Source organism: Gracilinanus agilis, chromosome 2, assembly GCF_016433145.1.
Source record: "Gracilinanus agilis isolate LMUSP501 chromosome 2, AgileGrace, whole genome shotgun sequence".
In the NCBI taxonomy this organism is placed as follows: domain Eukaryota; kingdom Metazoa; phylum Chordata; class Mammalia; order Didelphimorphia; family Didelphidae; genus Gracilinanus; species Gracilinanus agilis.
In genome coordinates, this window is record NC_058131.1 from 129,167,704 (window position 1) to 129,181,493 (window position 13,790).

At 37.0% G+C, this 13,790-nt stretch overlaps 1 long non-coding RNA gene across 3 annotated transcripts in view; it reads left to right on the plus strand.

The window, feature by feature from the left end:
- LOC123234748 overlaps window positions 1–13,353 on the plus strand; it is a 45,371-nt gene extending 32,018 nt beyond the window's left edge. For 2 of the 3 annotated variants that reach the window (XR_006505354.1, XR_006505352.1), the window contains exons 2-4: window positions 9,144–9,411; window positions 11,258–11,394; window positions 13,007–13,353. This is a non-coding gene — a long non-coding RNA (uncharacterized LOC123234748). Of the gene's footprint in view, window positions 1–9,143; window positions 9,427–11,257; window positions 11,395–13,006 lie in introns of all 3 variants that reach the window. The other variant, XR_006505353.1, reaches the window with a different exon arrangement.
- Window positions 13,354–13,790: the final 437 nt, after the last annotated feature.

The following is a 13,790-nucleotide window of genomic DNA, read 5'->3' on the forward strand; positions in this document are numbered from 1 at the left end:
CTAATGTCGAATCATCCTTGCATTCCTGGTATAAATTCCACTTGATCATGATGGATAACCCTCTTGATCACTTGCTTGAGTCTTTTTGCTAGTATTCTATTTAAGATTTTTGCACATGTTCATTAGGGAGATTGGTCTGTAGTTTTCTTTCTCTGTTTTTGATCTACCTGGCTTTGGAATCAGTACCATATTTGTGTCATAAAAGGAATTTGGTAGGACTCCTTCTTTGCTTATTATATAAAATAATTTGTATAGTATTGGGATTAGTTGTTTGAATGTTTGATAGAATTCCCTTGTGAATCCATCAGGCCCTGGCAATTTTTTCTTAGGGAGTTCTTTGATGGTTTGTTCAATTTCTTTTTCTGATATGGTATTATTTAAGCATTCTATTTCTTCTGCTGTTAATCTAGGCTGTGTAGATTGTTGTAAATATTCATCCGTATCGCCTACATTGCTATATTTATTGCCATATAATTGGGCAAAATAGTTTTTAATGATTGCCTTAATTTCCTCTTCATTAGAGGTGAGGTCTCCCTTTTCATCTTTGATACTGTTAATTTGGTTTTCTTCTTTCCTTTTTTTATTAGATTTACCAGTACTTTATCTATTTTATCTGTTTTTTTCAAAATACCAGCTTCTACTTATTTATTAATTCAGTAGTTCTTCTAATTTCAATTTTTTGATTTTTAGTATTTTTTTGATTTTGATTCTAATTTAGTTTTCATCTGAGGTTTTTTAATTTGTTCATTTTCTGTTTTTTTTAAATTGCCTGCCTAATTCTCTACCCTCCCTAATTTGTTAATATATGCACTCAGTGATATAAATTTTCCCCTTAGAACTGCTTTGGCTGTATCCCATAAGTTTTGGTAAGAAGTCTCATCATTGTCATTGTCTTCAATGAAATTATTAATTGTTTCTATGATTTTTTCTTTCACTAAATTATTTTGGAGAATCATATTATTTAATTTACAATTAGTTTTTTATTTGCCTCTCCATGTATTCTTACTAATAACTATTTTATTGCATTAATTAATATTGTGATCTGATAAGGTTGCATTTATTATTTCTGCTTTTTTTGCATTTGTTTGCCATGTTTCTATGCCTTATTACATGGCCTATCTTTGTGAATATTCCATGTGCTGCTGAAAAGAAGGTGTATTCCTTTTTGTCCCTATTTATTTTTCTCCATATATCTATTAACTCTAATTTTTCTAGGGTTTCATTCACCTCTCATCTCTTTCTTATTTATTTTTTGATTTGATTTATCTAGATCTGAAAGTGGAAGGTTGAGGTCACCCACTAGTATAGTTTTGCCATCTATTTCATCCTTGAGCTCCACTAGCTTCTTCTTCAGAAATTTGGATGCTATACCATTTGGTGCATGCATTTTGAGTACTGATATTTCTTCATTTTTCATACTTCCTTTTATTAGGATGTAGTTACCTTCCTTATCTCTTTTTATCAGATCTATTTTTACTTTGGCTCTGTCAGAGATCATGATGGCAACCCCTGCCTTCTTTTTCTCATTTAAAGTCCAATAGATTTTGCTCCATCCTTTCATTTTTACTCTATGTAGGTCGGCCTGTCTCATGTGTTTCTTGTAGACAACATATGGTAGGATTTTTATTTCTAATCCACTCTGCTATTTGCTTCTGTTTTATGGGAAGTTCATCCCATTCACATTCAGAATTATAATTATCAACTGTGTATTCCCAGACATTTTAATTCTATCTCCTTGTCCTGTCCTTTCTTCTTTCACTATTTTCTTCTATACCAGTGTTTTGTTTTTAATTAGTTCCCCTAAACCCCTCCCTTACTGTACTTCCCTTTCTCCCCTCTCCCTTCTTATTCCCCTCTTATTCTTCTTTAGGATCTTTTCAAGCTACTCTGCCCCTGCCTTCTCCCTTTCTAGTGTTACTTCCCTCTCCACCAGTCCTTTTGTTACCCACATTATGTTCTTACATTGTAGCAATAAAGTTGTGTATAACTCTATCCTTTCTCTCTTCTCCTGCCTGCACAGCTGGGAAGCTCTCTCTTTGCTAAGGCTATCACTTTCCTTAACTTCAAGTTATTATTAATTAATCTTATAAAACTATAACACTTGGAGTATTGGACATTAATTTTTAATCTTACATTTCTGGCTACCACTTTGGGAACAAATTCTCAAAAAAAAAATTTTTTTAAGATAGCAGTTCAGTAAAGACAGTAAGTTTGCCCTGTGATAGGGATCTGCCCACCACTAGAGCTGAGAACTGGGATTGCCATGTCTCTCCACATGCCCTGCACTCTCCAGGTTCTGCTGCTTTTCTGGCTCCTTCCCCTCTGTGGAAATGGAGCTACTGCTGCTGCCACCACCCACCACAAGAGAGGAGAGCAGGGTAGCTGCCTCACTCCACGTGCCCTCCACTCTTGCAACTCCTGTGCCCTCTCCTGCCCTGGCCTCCCTACCACTGACGTGTGCTGGAAGGTCTAAGACCTGTTTGGAAGCACCTTCTTGGTCCTGAGTGGAGGGTGAAGTATAAATTGCCCCCCATGTACTTTTCAAGCCTGTGCTAGCCACTCTTCAGCAGGGGAACACAACATGGAACATCAAACCCTCTCTATTCAGCACCACCTCCTTTCTAGCTTGCAAGCAAAAAAAAATTTTTTAACTGACCCTGGGCTCCTGGCTGAGAGGGTTGCCAGTGAGGGTTTTTCACAGGCAGGGCATGTACCAAGTCTGTGGATTTCAAGGCAAATTTTTTTGGGGGGCAGGGAATTAGCCTCTCTGGTTTTCTGACCCAAAACATCTAGAGAAGCCTATAATTCACTTTCAAATAACCTATTGTTCTCCTTGGCAGTTTTACCCATAGGGAGGAGGGGAAGGCACAATACTCTTCTTAGCCTCTTAGCAAATACCTGAAATGTTTTGTTTTGTTTTGTTTTTTTAACCTTCAAGTCATGATCTTTTGTTTTCCCCATAATTAAAGAGCCATTGAGCTTTATTTGAGGAGTAAAGATGTTATAAAGCATGCCTGAAACTGAAAGAACAGTTTGAGTTAGAAAAGCTTATAAGTTCAGAATAATTCTGTTAACTTCTTTTCCAGGGATTTTTTATTTTCATTGGATATTTCCCACTCTTTTAACTTCTCCTCAGGAATAAAGAACAGAAGGCAAGCCTACTTAAATTATAGACCCAAGTGGATAATTTTGAAAAATTCTTGACTGATCTTAAGATACAAAAGGAATATCCCTCCCTGACTATGCCTCAGATGGAAAACCTTCTCTCTCTCCTGTAAAATTGGAATTTGGGAGATGACATCTAAAAGTATATATATTTTCTATGGACACGTAGGAACTATCAAACTACATTTCCCGTGGTCCAATGGGTTTCCAGTTCTGGTTCTTTGGGCGTGGGGACACCTGTGTCTCCACGCAGAGAACAGTTTAAATGAGAGGAAATCCGAAAGTAAGCCCTCTTTAGCTACCTGAGCGTGTGGATGTAACAATAATGGCTGGGGCGGCAGTTTTAAATTCTTACAAGCTCGTGGTCTAATGATTTTATCTCTATCAGCATGGCTTTAATTAAAATACTATTCTCCCTTCTAATCTCAGCCCTCATCATTTTTAATCGTAACACTCCTTGTGCAGCTCCTGGTCACCCTGCCCACCCTTGTCCCTTCTCCCAGTCCCCAGCCTCCCCATCCCGAGACCAACCCTGCTTTCTCATCTCACTGGATCATCCCCATACTTCTCCCCCTACCCATCTCCATGCCCCTCCCCTTACTTTCTCTGTATCAACACAGAAATCCAGCCAAAAGACAAAGACCCCAACTAATTCAGTTAAAGGTCTTTTCCCCTTAAGGGAAGTGCCAACCTTAAATAAGGATGGAGAAGTGGTGACCTTAAGTCACCACATATCTTTTATACCCCAAGATATGAATAAATTCAAGCAAAATGTCCCTAGTTTTAAGGATAAACCTATAGTCATAATAAAGAAGCTGGACAACATTTTTTCTACATATGATCCTTCATAGCAAGATGTGCAAAACTTTCTCCAAGAATTTTTGACAGAAAGAGAGAAAAATGAAATTATTTCTCTTGTTAATAAATCCTGGGAAAGGAATGCAGGTCACTGGCTGGAGCAAAATCCTAAATGGGATATTAATGACCAAATGGAATATTTATAACTATGCCACACTAGAGAAGCATTGCTAAAAACAATGAGAGATTGCTCTGATAGGCCAGGCACATGGACCAAGGTCTTAAGCAATCAGATGAGGAAACTCCCTCCTATTTATGGATAGACATATTGAGCTAGGAGGTGTATACATAGACTGTGATCTTTCCAATGAGAGAGAGGTCAGGCAAATTAGGAGTTAGTTTGTAAATAACTGTTGCAAAGTGGTCAAAGATTATTTTAAGACAAACTACCCAAACTGTCCTAATATGGACCTTGAGGAATTGAGGAGAGTCACAGTTTATGTATCTAAAGGCCATGAACAGAAAAGTGATGAAACCAATGACTTAGTAGAGATATTAAGGAAGGAAATCAAAGCTTTAACTGAAAGATTTGAAAAGGAATAAAAAGAGAAGGAAGGTCAAGCAGTAGCCAAATAGCAATCATTTACATGTTACTTCTTTGCAAGAAGGTGTTACATAATGATGAACAAATAATAACTTTAGAAATAATAAAAATTATAGAAATAATAATCCAAATGAGGCAAACAATAACTCACACCAAAATGCCCAACAACAATATATCCAAAGTGGGGCTCATCCACACTATAATCAGGGTGAAAATGCCCCTCAGCATGGAGGACCCCAAGGTAATACCCAAAGATCTTTATGAAGGTGTGTGTGTGGCAGGGGGAGGGGGTCTAAGGGCACTGGAATCAAAGAGTGAGACCTTTGATTTCCCAGACCCTGATGTTTTAATGCCAGTTATCCCTATCCATTCCCCTCTCCCTTAGTGATGTACCTCATGTAACCCTGAAAGTTAGAAATGTGTATTGTGGTTGCTTCTTGGACACTGGAGCTTCAAGATCAGTATTCATGAGTACGCCTGATTCTAATTGTGATTCCATTGGCTCACTAAATGTAATAGGGGTATCAGGGTCACCTCTAAAGGTCCCAAAGCTTTCCCCTCAAATGGTGCCTGTGGGACCCTTACCATTAGAACATTCTTTCCTTCTAGTTCTTAGCTCTTCTATAAATCTGCCAGGATGAGATCTTTTATAGAAGTGTAGAGCCACAATAATTTGCTCTCCAGAGGGCTCTATATCACTAGAATTGCCTGAGGAATCCTTAAATTTGCTCCCTGTACTTTTTCAGACAGTCAGGAGATGGCAGCGTCTCCCACTTTTGAAATCCCAGCTGACATACCTTAGTCTCTCTGGGTCACATCATCTTCTGATATTAGCCCACTTAAATCAGCTATTCCTGTTCAAATTAGGAGAAAAGCTGGTCCACCTTCTTTTATTCCTCAGTACCCTCTATCAAAAGAGGGAATGGAGGGCATTACCCCAGTGATAAATTCATTAATTGAGCAAGGTATAACAATTCCATGCAAATCTGAATATAATATAATCATCCTAGCTGTAAAAAAGACAGAAATAGGACCTGATGGGAAAACTGTCTATAGATTCATCCAATATTTAAGAGCTGTAAATAATCATGTCATAAAGAGACATCCTGTGTTTCCAAACCCAAACACAATTATCTCTTCTATTCCTAGCACAGCTACATACTTTACTGTATTCTTCTCAATACCAATTCATGAGGATTCCAGGAGTATATTTGCCTTCACCTAGAAAGGTCCCAAGGGTCCTGGACTTGTCTGGCCCAAAGGTTCATGGACATTCCTACACTATTTTCACTAAGAAATAGTTGAGAGCAATCTTGGAGCAACAGGGTTTTATGGGCAGTGGATCCCTTGCTAGGGGGAAATCACTAAACCCTTTATAACGCTGACAAAACATTCGGTTCCTGAACTGCTTAAATTAGAGGTGGAACACCTGTCAGCTCTTTCTAAATTAAAACAAGCTATCTTGTCTGCCCTTTCTCTAGGCATCCAAGATTACAAAAAGTCATTTACTTTGAATGTAAATGAACAGAGAAGAGAAGCTTCAGGTTTTTTAACTAAAATTCTGGGACCTGCTCAGTGTCTGGTTGCTTATTATTCAGCCCAGTTGGACCCAGTACCTTCAGGAACACCACCATGTCTTAGAGGCATAGCTGCCACAGCTTTATTAGTAACTAAAGCTGCTGATTTAGTCTTGGGATGCCCTTTAACCATAATGTGCCCACATGAAGTTGAAGCATTATTGCTATGACCAAATTCAAGAAGAAAAAGGCAAAGAACAATAAAGCATTATCCTGAATATCATATCTGTCCAGGGAACTTGGGTTTTGTTATTAGAACCTATTCTTGTATATGATTGTAGTTTTGAGTGGTTCTTCTTAACTCTTTGTTCATTGTTAATTTTGTGGAGGAAATCTTTTGTAAAATTCTTTCATTTACCAATATAGATAATGCTAACTGACTACTTTTGCTTTAATAATGTTTGAAGAAATTACTTTGGTTTTATAGAAGGAAGTAAAATTACATTTGTATTTACTCACAATAAAATAAGGTAAATGTTTCAAGTTTCAAGAACACAGGCATTTACTGATCAGAGAATTACAAGGTATAAGATAACCTTGTTAGGTAATGAAAATATTACCTTGAAACACCGTACAGTTCTAAATCCTGCAACCTTGCTTCCTGATTTACCAGTTTCAGGAGAACCTTTGCACAGTTGTTGATCTTTAGTGTCCATGGCTGAAAAATCTCAAAATGATCTACTGGACACTCCTTTAAACAATCCAGATCTCGTATTATTCACTGGTGATTCTTCTTTCATGAGGGATAGCATACACTACACAGTTGCTGCTATCATCATAGAATTTGCCACTCTGTGGTCAGCTTCACTGCCCTAAAATATAAGTGTTCAAGGTGCAGAACTGATAGCTCTAAAACATGCTTGCATAATAGTCAAAGATAAGAAGACAACCATTTACACAGACTCTAGATATGCATTTGGAATATGTTGTAATGGGCATGCTTTGGCTTCAAAGGGGATTTTTAACATCAACTAGAAAATGTATAGCTAATGCAGAAATTACTAATGAAGTTCTTTCTTCCCTTTAGCTCTCTGAAGCTCTAGCTGTAGTTCATTGCCCTGTCCATATAGGTGGCACTTTCTTTGTGTTTAGGGGGAATGACAGGCAGATACTGCTATAAAGCTAGCAGCCTTAGAAGAGCCTGAGTTAATTTTACCATTGGCAAGTAGTGATGATTTAAATTTATCACTTTCTTATAATGATAAGTGGATAAATGGAAGCATAAATTTAAAGCAAAATTGATGAATGGAGTATGGGTATCATTTGAAGGAAAACCCCTACTCCCAAGAAGTTTTTATCACCAAATATGCCAATCCACTCACAAAAATGGTTATTTTGTTACCTAGGGCATTGTGGACTCTATTAAAAGAGTATGGATAAACCTTGGCATAACTACCTTAGCCTCTAAAGTGTGTACAGTCTGCCCTACCTGCAAAATATTCAATTAGCACTCCTTTCGTGGCAAAGCTTTTGGTGGACATCCTCTGGCTTACACACCTTTTGAACACCTGCAAATTAATTTTATCACTATGCCAAAAGCTGGACAATATAAATTTTGTCTGGTCATAATAGATCAGCTGACATGATGGCCTGAACCATTTCCTACTACTCAAGCCACAGCAGTTTCTGTTGCCAAGGTGCTTTTAAAAGAGATTATTCCTTGCTTTGGCTTCCCAGCATGGATTGATTCAGACAGAGGAACTCTGCTTTCTTACCAATTCGATTTTGTCTCAAATTTATTCTTGTTTAGGGATAACTCCTAAATTCCATGTATGATACCATCCCCAGAGCTCAGGCCAAGCTGAGAGAATGAATAGAGATCTTAAAATTATGATTGGCATATTGTGCAGTGAAACTCATTTGAAATGGCCAGAAATTCTCTCTCTGGCCCCATCTTATCTTGGAAGCAGGCCCAGAGGACATCTACACATATCACCATTTGAGATGCTTTTTGGACATCCCCTATAGAGGCTAAGCCTTTCTCTCCTGTATACACATCATTACCAGAGGGAGATACTTCTATTGCCTCATATATACAGGATTTGCAAATCAAATTGCGAGAACTCCATAAATCTGCAGCTGCTAAAGAAGTAGGACTTCTCACTCCGTGATTTATACCCAGGTGACAAGGTATATATAAAGAACTTCTAGAGTACTGGGGGAACTCAGCCTGTCTATGAAGGTCTATTCCAAGTCCTCTTAACCACTCTAATAGCTATCAAAATTGGAGAAAAGGACTCTTGGATCCATTGCTCACATGTAAAGGGAGCAGCACCTTCTATTAATAATGAGTGACTATATCCTATTATGCTACTATATTTGCTGATTGATTGTTTTAAGATTTGATTTTGTTTTTAAGTTTATATGTTAGTTTAATCTATAATATTCTGTTTTTGTGTTTTTGTTATTATATATACATTCTGTAGTTGTACCATCCTACGCTTGAACTGGAGAAAACACATTATAAAAGTCCATAAACTAGTTAGACAAAACTTGTTTTAGTAACCTTTAGAGAACTGAATTTTGAAAATTTTTTTATTTCTTTGAATGTGCATTACTTGCTGTACTTCTGTTTTATAAAACTGTTACTTGGGGAAAGTCATTTGCACTCATACTGTGGATCATGACCAAGTTAAAAAGGAAATGGATCTCATTTTTTTTAATGAGAAACCTTTGTATTCTACCTCTCCTTGGATGACATGGTGTGTCACTGATTGTAAGCTATATATTTTTTATTTAAAAAACATTTTAATTTTATTATTCTTTTCCCTTGTATGTACAATACAGTATTTGAGTTTTCTTATTTTTTCTTTCATTTATTTTGTCCTTGAAGCACATGTACCAGTATTATTAATTTTTTTTTAATTTTGCACTAGGGTAATTTTAAAATGTCCATTAGCTCTAATGTCAATGCATACCCAAAAGCTTTAGACTATATAAATAGTGCAATTGATTGATTAACAATTATGAGACTGCTTAATGATTGTGTCTGATTCTAGGAGAAGGGATTACAAAAAGAACCACTGCACAGTGGCAAGGAAGCACAAAGTTAACCTGCATAGTGCCAATAAAGCACATGGTCCAAGAGACCAACTAATCCCAGTGGGACTAATGACATTCTGCGCCAAGACAAGAGGACTTGAACTTACTTGAGTTTTGAGATTGCGATTGTTTGATATACGTTAGACACAGAACTTCTTCATCCTACATTCTACAAAACATCTCACTTTGGCTGCCATCCTGGCTCCCCTATGCCTGAGAGAAAAGGTAAAATCCAACCAGGTAATGCTATTTCCCAATTTACGGCTAAAATCTAGTCCCTTTTCTTTCTGTTATAGTGTGGTAATTTTCTGTAGTCCTGGCTGCTGATTGGGTAAGTGCATAATTGCTACTATAGGCTTATGTGATATAAATCACTTTAAACTGTAGATCTTCTTCTCATAGCTTCTCCAAAAACTTCCAACCTCCTCCTCTTTTCACAATTGCCACTCTGGTTTGAGGAATTTCCATGAGCCAAAGATTGTGCCACCTCTCTAGTTAGGGAACACCAGCAGAGAGCCAGAATGTCAGCCCGTAGGACTCTCTTAGCCTCGGAGACCAACTGCCAGTTTGAAAAGTTCCAACTCCTATCACCGCCACTGAATTCCATCAGAAACTGGGCTTCAATTTCTAACCAAGGCAAGCAGTCTGCTCCTGTCACTAACTTATCAAAACTTTGAATTAAAACCCTAAATCTATTTACCCTTTAATATAGGAAGGCAGAAAGTCCTGGGTAGGGGGTTGTGATTTCTCAAAAATGGGGTTGAGATATATTAAGAAGCCCATATCAGTGTCCTAAGTTCCTAGTACTTACATCAAGAATGACCCCTGTAGTGGGGCAGCTGGGTAGCTCAGTGGATTGAGAGTCAGGCCTAGAGATGGGAGGTCCTAGGTTCAAATCCAGCCTCAGACACTTCCCAGCTGTGTGACCCAGGGCAAGTCACTTGACCCCCATTGCCCACACTTACCACTCTTCCACCAAGGAGCCAATACACAGAAGTTAAGGGTTAAAAAAAAAAAAAAGAATGACCACTGTAAGTCCTGTGCCCCACTCCCAATTCTTATATGTTCTTCTTTTTGCCTTTAAAAATATGTCAAAGCTGATGTTCAGGTGTCTCAGATTCAGCTGGGGAATCTGCAGATCTTTGGTTTATTTGCTTTGCCCATAAACAAAACCAGACCTTGCTCAGAGTCTATCTTGCTCAGTCTTTTTCTTTTATCACCTAAAATATATGTTTAACTATCTCCCATATACAAACATATTTAGATATTTGCAGAAGAATGGTTTCAACGATTAAGATGAATGAGAATTATTAGAATGACTTAAATGAGAAAAACCTTGCCTTTGACATGACTGATTCTGAAAATGAATAAGTAACACTTTTTCTTCAGTTAGCAAGTAAAATGAGATTTTTACTTGCACAGGGTGATGTTTTCCATTTGTGATCTAAAAATTTAAATCTGCACACTCCAGTTGCTATGACAGCACAAGACATTATATATCACTACCCTTCTCTCAGCAATTCTCCCTTATATAATTCTCCTTATACATAATTTTCCCTTATATATTGTCTCCTAAGAAATTTTCTTACAAATTAAAAAGTAGAATGGAATTTTATATTTCCTTGAGTTCATTTGCTGCTCTTGAGAATACTGGTGTTTTATTTCCATCTCTTCAAGAAGCTAGATTAAATATGAAAAAGCTAAATAGATGTACAATGCAATATTCATATAATTTAATTCAATTTAGTTACTGTGTTTTAAAAATTCAGCTTATGCAAGAAAACATGTTATAACATAAAATAGACACAATCAACTTCCCACCCCAAATCCCTTGGAAATATAATAGTGCATTATACTTGGATGAGAACTTTAAAGAAACTTTGTGTCTAATAGTACTCAGGATATAGGAAATAATCTCATCTTTACTTTTAAAAAGGTAAAGCTTTTATAGTTGTTTTATTAAGATTCTACCTACTGAATATTTTTTCTGTAATAGCACTTTTGAAAAAACCAGACTGACTGACTGAGCAGGTAAGAGTTATATAAGACTGGAATTTGTGTTTCTTCCAAGCCAAGAAGAAAAGATTCATCTCAAGACCAGCAGTGGAGGGAGGCTGGGAGGAAACAGAAAAGATGGAGCAAAGCTGCAGCCCCAGCAGGAATTTGAAAAAGCTCTCTTCGGTGCTGCCTTGAGGACAACATTAGCAGGTATATTCTTCCCAAGAGACCCAGAAGGAAGATTATTGGCTGGAGCCTTTTCCTACCTCACAGGTCCACTAAGAAAATCTAGCAGAGTGGAACCCAGGGATTCTACTCCATTTCTGTTTTATTGCCTATAGCAAGAAATGTCCAAGTTAATTAGCAAAGGTTGTTTGATTTTTAAATCTTTTAAATACTGCTTATCAAGTTTTTAAAAGACAATTTAGTTACTGTGTTTTAAAAATTCAGCATATGCAAGAAAATGGGTTATAACATAAAATAGACACAACCAGCCCTCCCCCAAATCCCAAATAAAAAGATAATTTTAATGGCATCCAAAGTTTGTATTTTCAGTATGGAAAAGGGGAGAGAAGGAAAACCTGTGGCTATTATATTGCACTAAATCTGGGAGATCATTATCCTGGGTGTACAATCAAGAAATTGCATTGAGGTTTGAAGAATTTGATGAATTCTATTTGCAATTTACATTTTGAAAGTTTTGATTTCCAGGTTGTTTTGTTTTTAGCTTTGTAGAGAAAGGAATGCACTTGAAATGGAACTATCTCCCTAAACTAACCAGGGGCATACTGACTTTTCTGACTCCTTTAGGTCCTAACTAAAATCTATTTTTTTATAGTAAGCCTTTCCCAACCTCCCTTAATTCTAGTGCTTTCTCTCCCTTGTTGTTTTATTTATCCTGTATATAGTTTTGTTTATATAGTTTGGTTTGCATGTTGTCTCCCTCATTGGATTGTTAGTTCCTTGAGGGCAGGGACTATACTTTGCCTCTTTTAGAGTGCCTGGCACATAGTAGGCATTTAATAAATGTTAAATAACTAATTAACTAAAATCTTCATGAGCTGACCTTATTATATCTAAGCTGACAGGTAAATTTGTCCCAGGAATTTTTTGGCTTGACTTGCGTTTTGCATTTCTCTGTTGGTACAATTCTTTAAGAGAATGTCAGAGCGAGAATAAGGCTCGGCTGGGTCAGTTTCATGAGCTCTCATTCTCAAAATCATGGAATCTTAAAACTTGACTGAATCTGAACAATCACCCAGTACAATCTCAGTAGCAATCCTTTGTGCTGCATTCTAATTTAGTAATCTTTCAACCTCTTCTTGAAGGTTTTCAGTGAACTTGAAATACTTTCTATCTTTAAAAATAAACTTTTATTCATATTTTTGTTTCAACATCTTCTATATGTCCCAATGTTTCTTCTCCGTTGTTTTCACTATAGCTAATATATATTTGCACACAGATATATAGATATAGATATAGATATAGATATACTCATCACATATACATACATATGAGTATAGGTACATGTACATATATATGTGAAACAAAAAAAGGAAAACTTTAAAAAATACTTTTAAAAATATCTGATGATATGTGCTGTGTTCCACACTTATGCTCCCTCAATCATGCAAAGGGTTCTTTTCAGATTCAGTTATTTTACTTGTTAGGATTAAAATTCTCTGGAGATTATATTAATTCATGATTATTTATTAGATAGTAAAAGTTGGAGTTGGGGAGAAAGGGAACCTATTCATGTCGCCAGGCTTAGCAAATCTCAGTTTGCTGCTCACCTCCCTTCTTCATTCTCGCTGCTTCCTAGGCAAGAGACACTGCAAGAGCTGCCACTCAAACCCCCAAGATCCCCTTCCCACCCCCAAGTCCTCACACCAAGAGCCAAGAGCCCTGCTGCTTCCTAGAACCCTCATTTATAACCATGGAGACACCACTTCTTCGAGGTCTCTCTGGTTGGACAAACATGACCTCATTCCAGGTCAGAGGCCAGTGTTCTGGATGCCAGGAGTCACCAGAAACAAGAGGCAAGTATCTTTCCTGATGGAGCCATAAGCCCTTTGGCATCCTTTCATTGTCCTCCCAATCAAAGTGTGGGGCTGAGACCTGGAACCTAAATGGGTTTTCAAAACTTTCCTTTCTTAGAAGAAAAAGGAGCATGGCTTATATTAATAAAATAAAATTAGTAAAAAATACTGCTATTTTTCTTTTTATCCTTTCTTCTTACTTCACTTTTCACTAATTCATAGCTTCCCTTGCCTTAGGTGTTCATCATATTTCTTGCTTCTTAAAGCACTATAATATTCCATTACATTCATGGAACACAATTGGTTTAGTTATAACCTAACCAAAAGGCATCCACCTGGTTCAATATCAGATAAATCAGAGAGAACATCAGTATCATTAAATGTAGACTTGGAAGCCATAATTAATGGGCAAAAGGTGCAAAAGGTGCAAGCTTGATATGTGAGCAATGAATACAATTATCCTTTTCTTCACTCAGATAGCTGTTGGTAAGAAGAACCTGGAAAGGGCCTTTCCAAAATGGTTGAATAGGATTGGAATGCTGAATATAGACAAAATCAGCAGGTTGG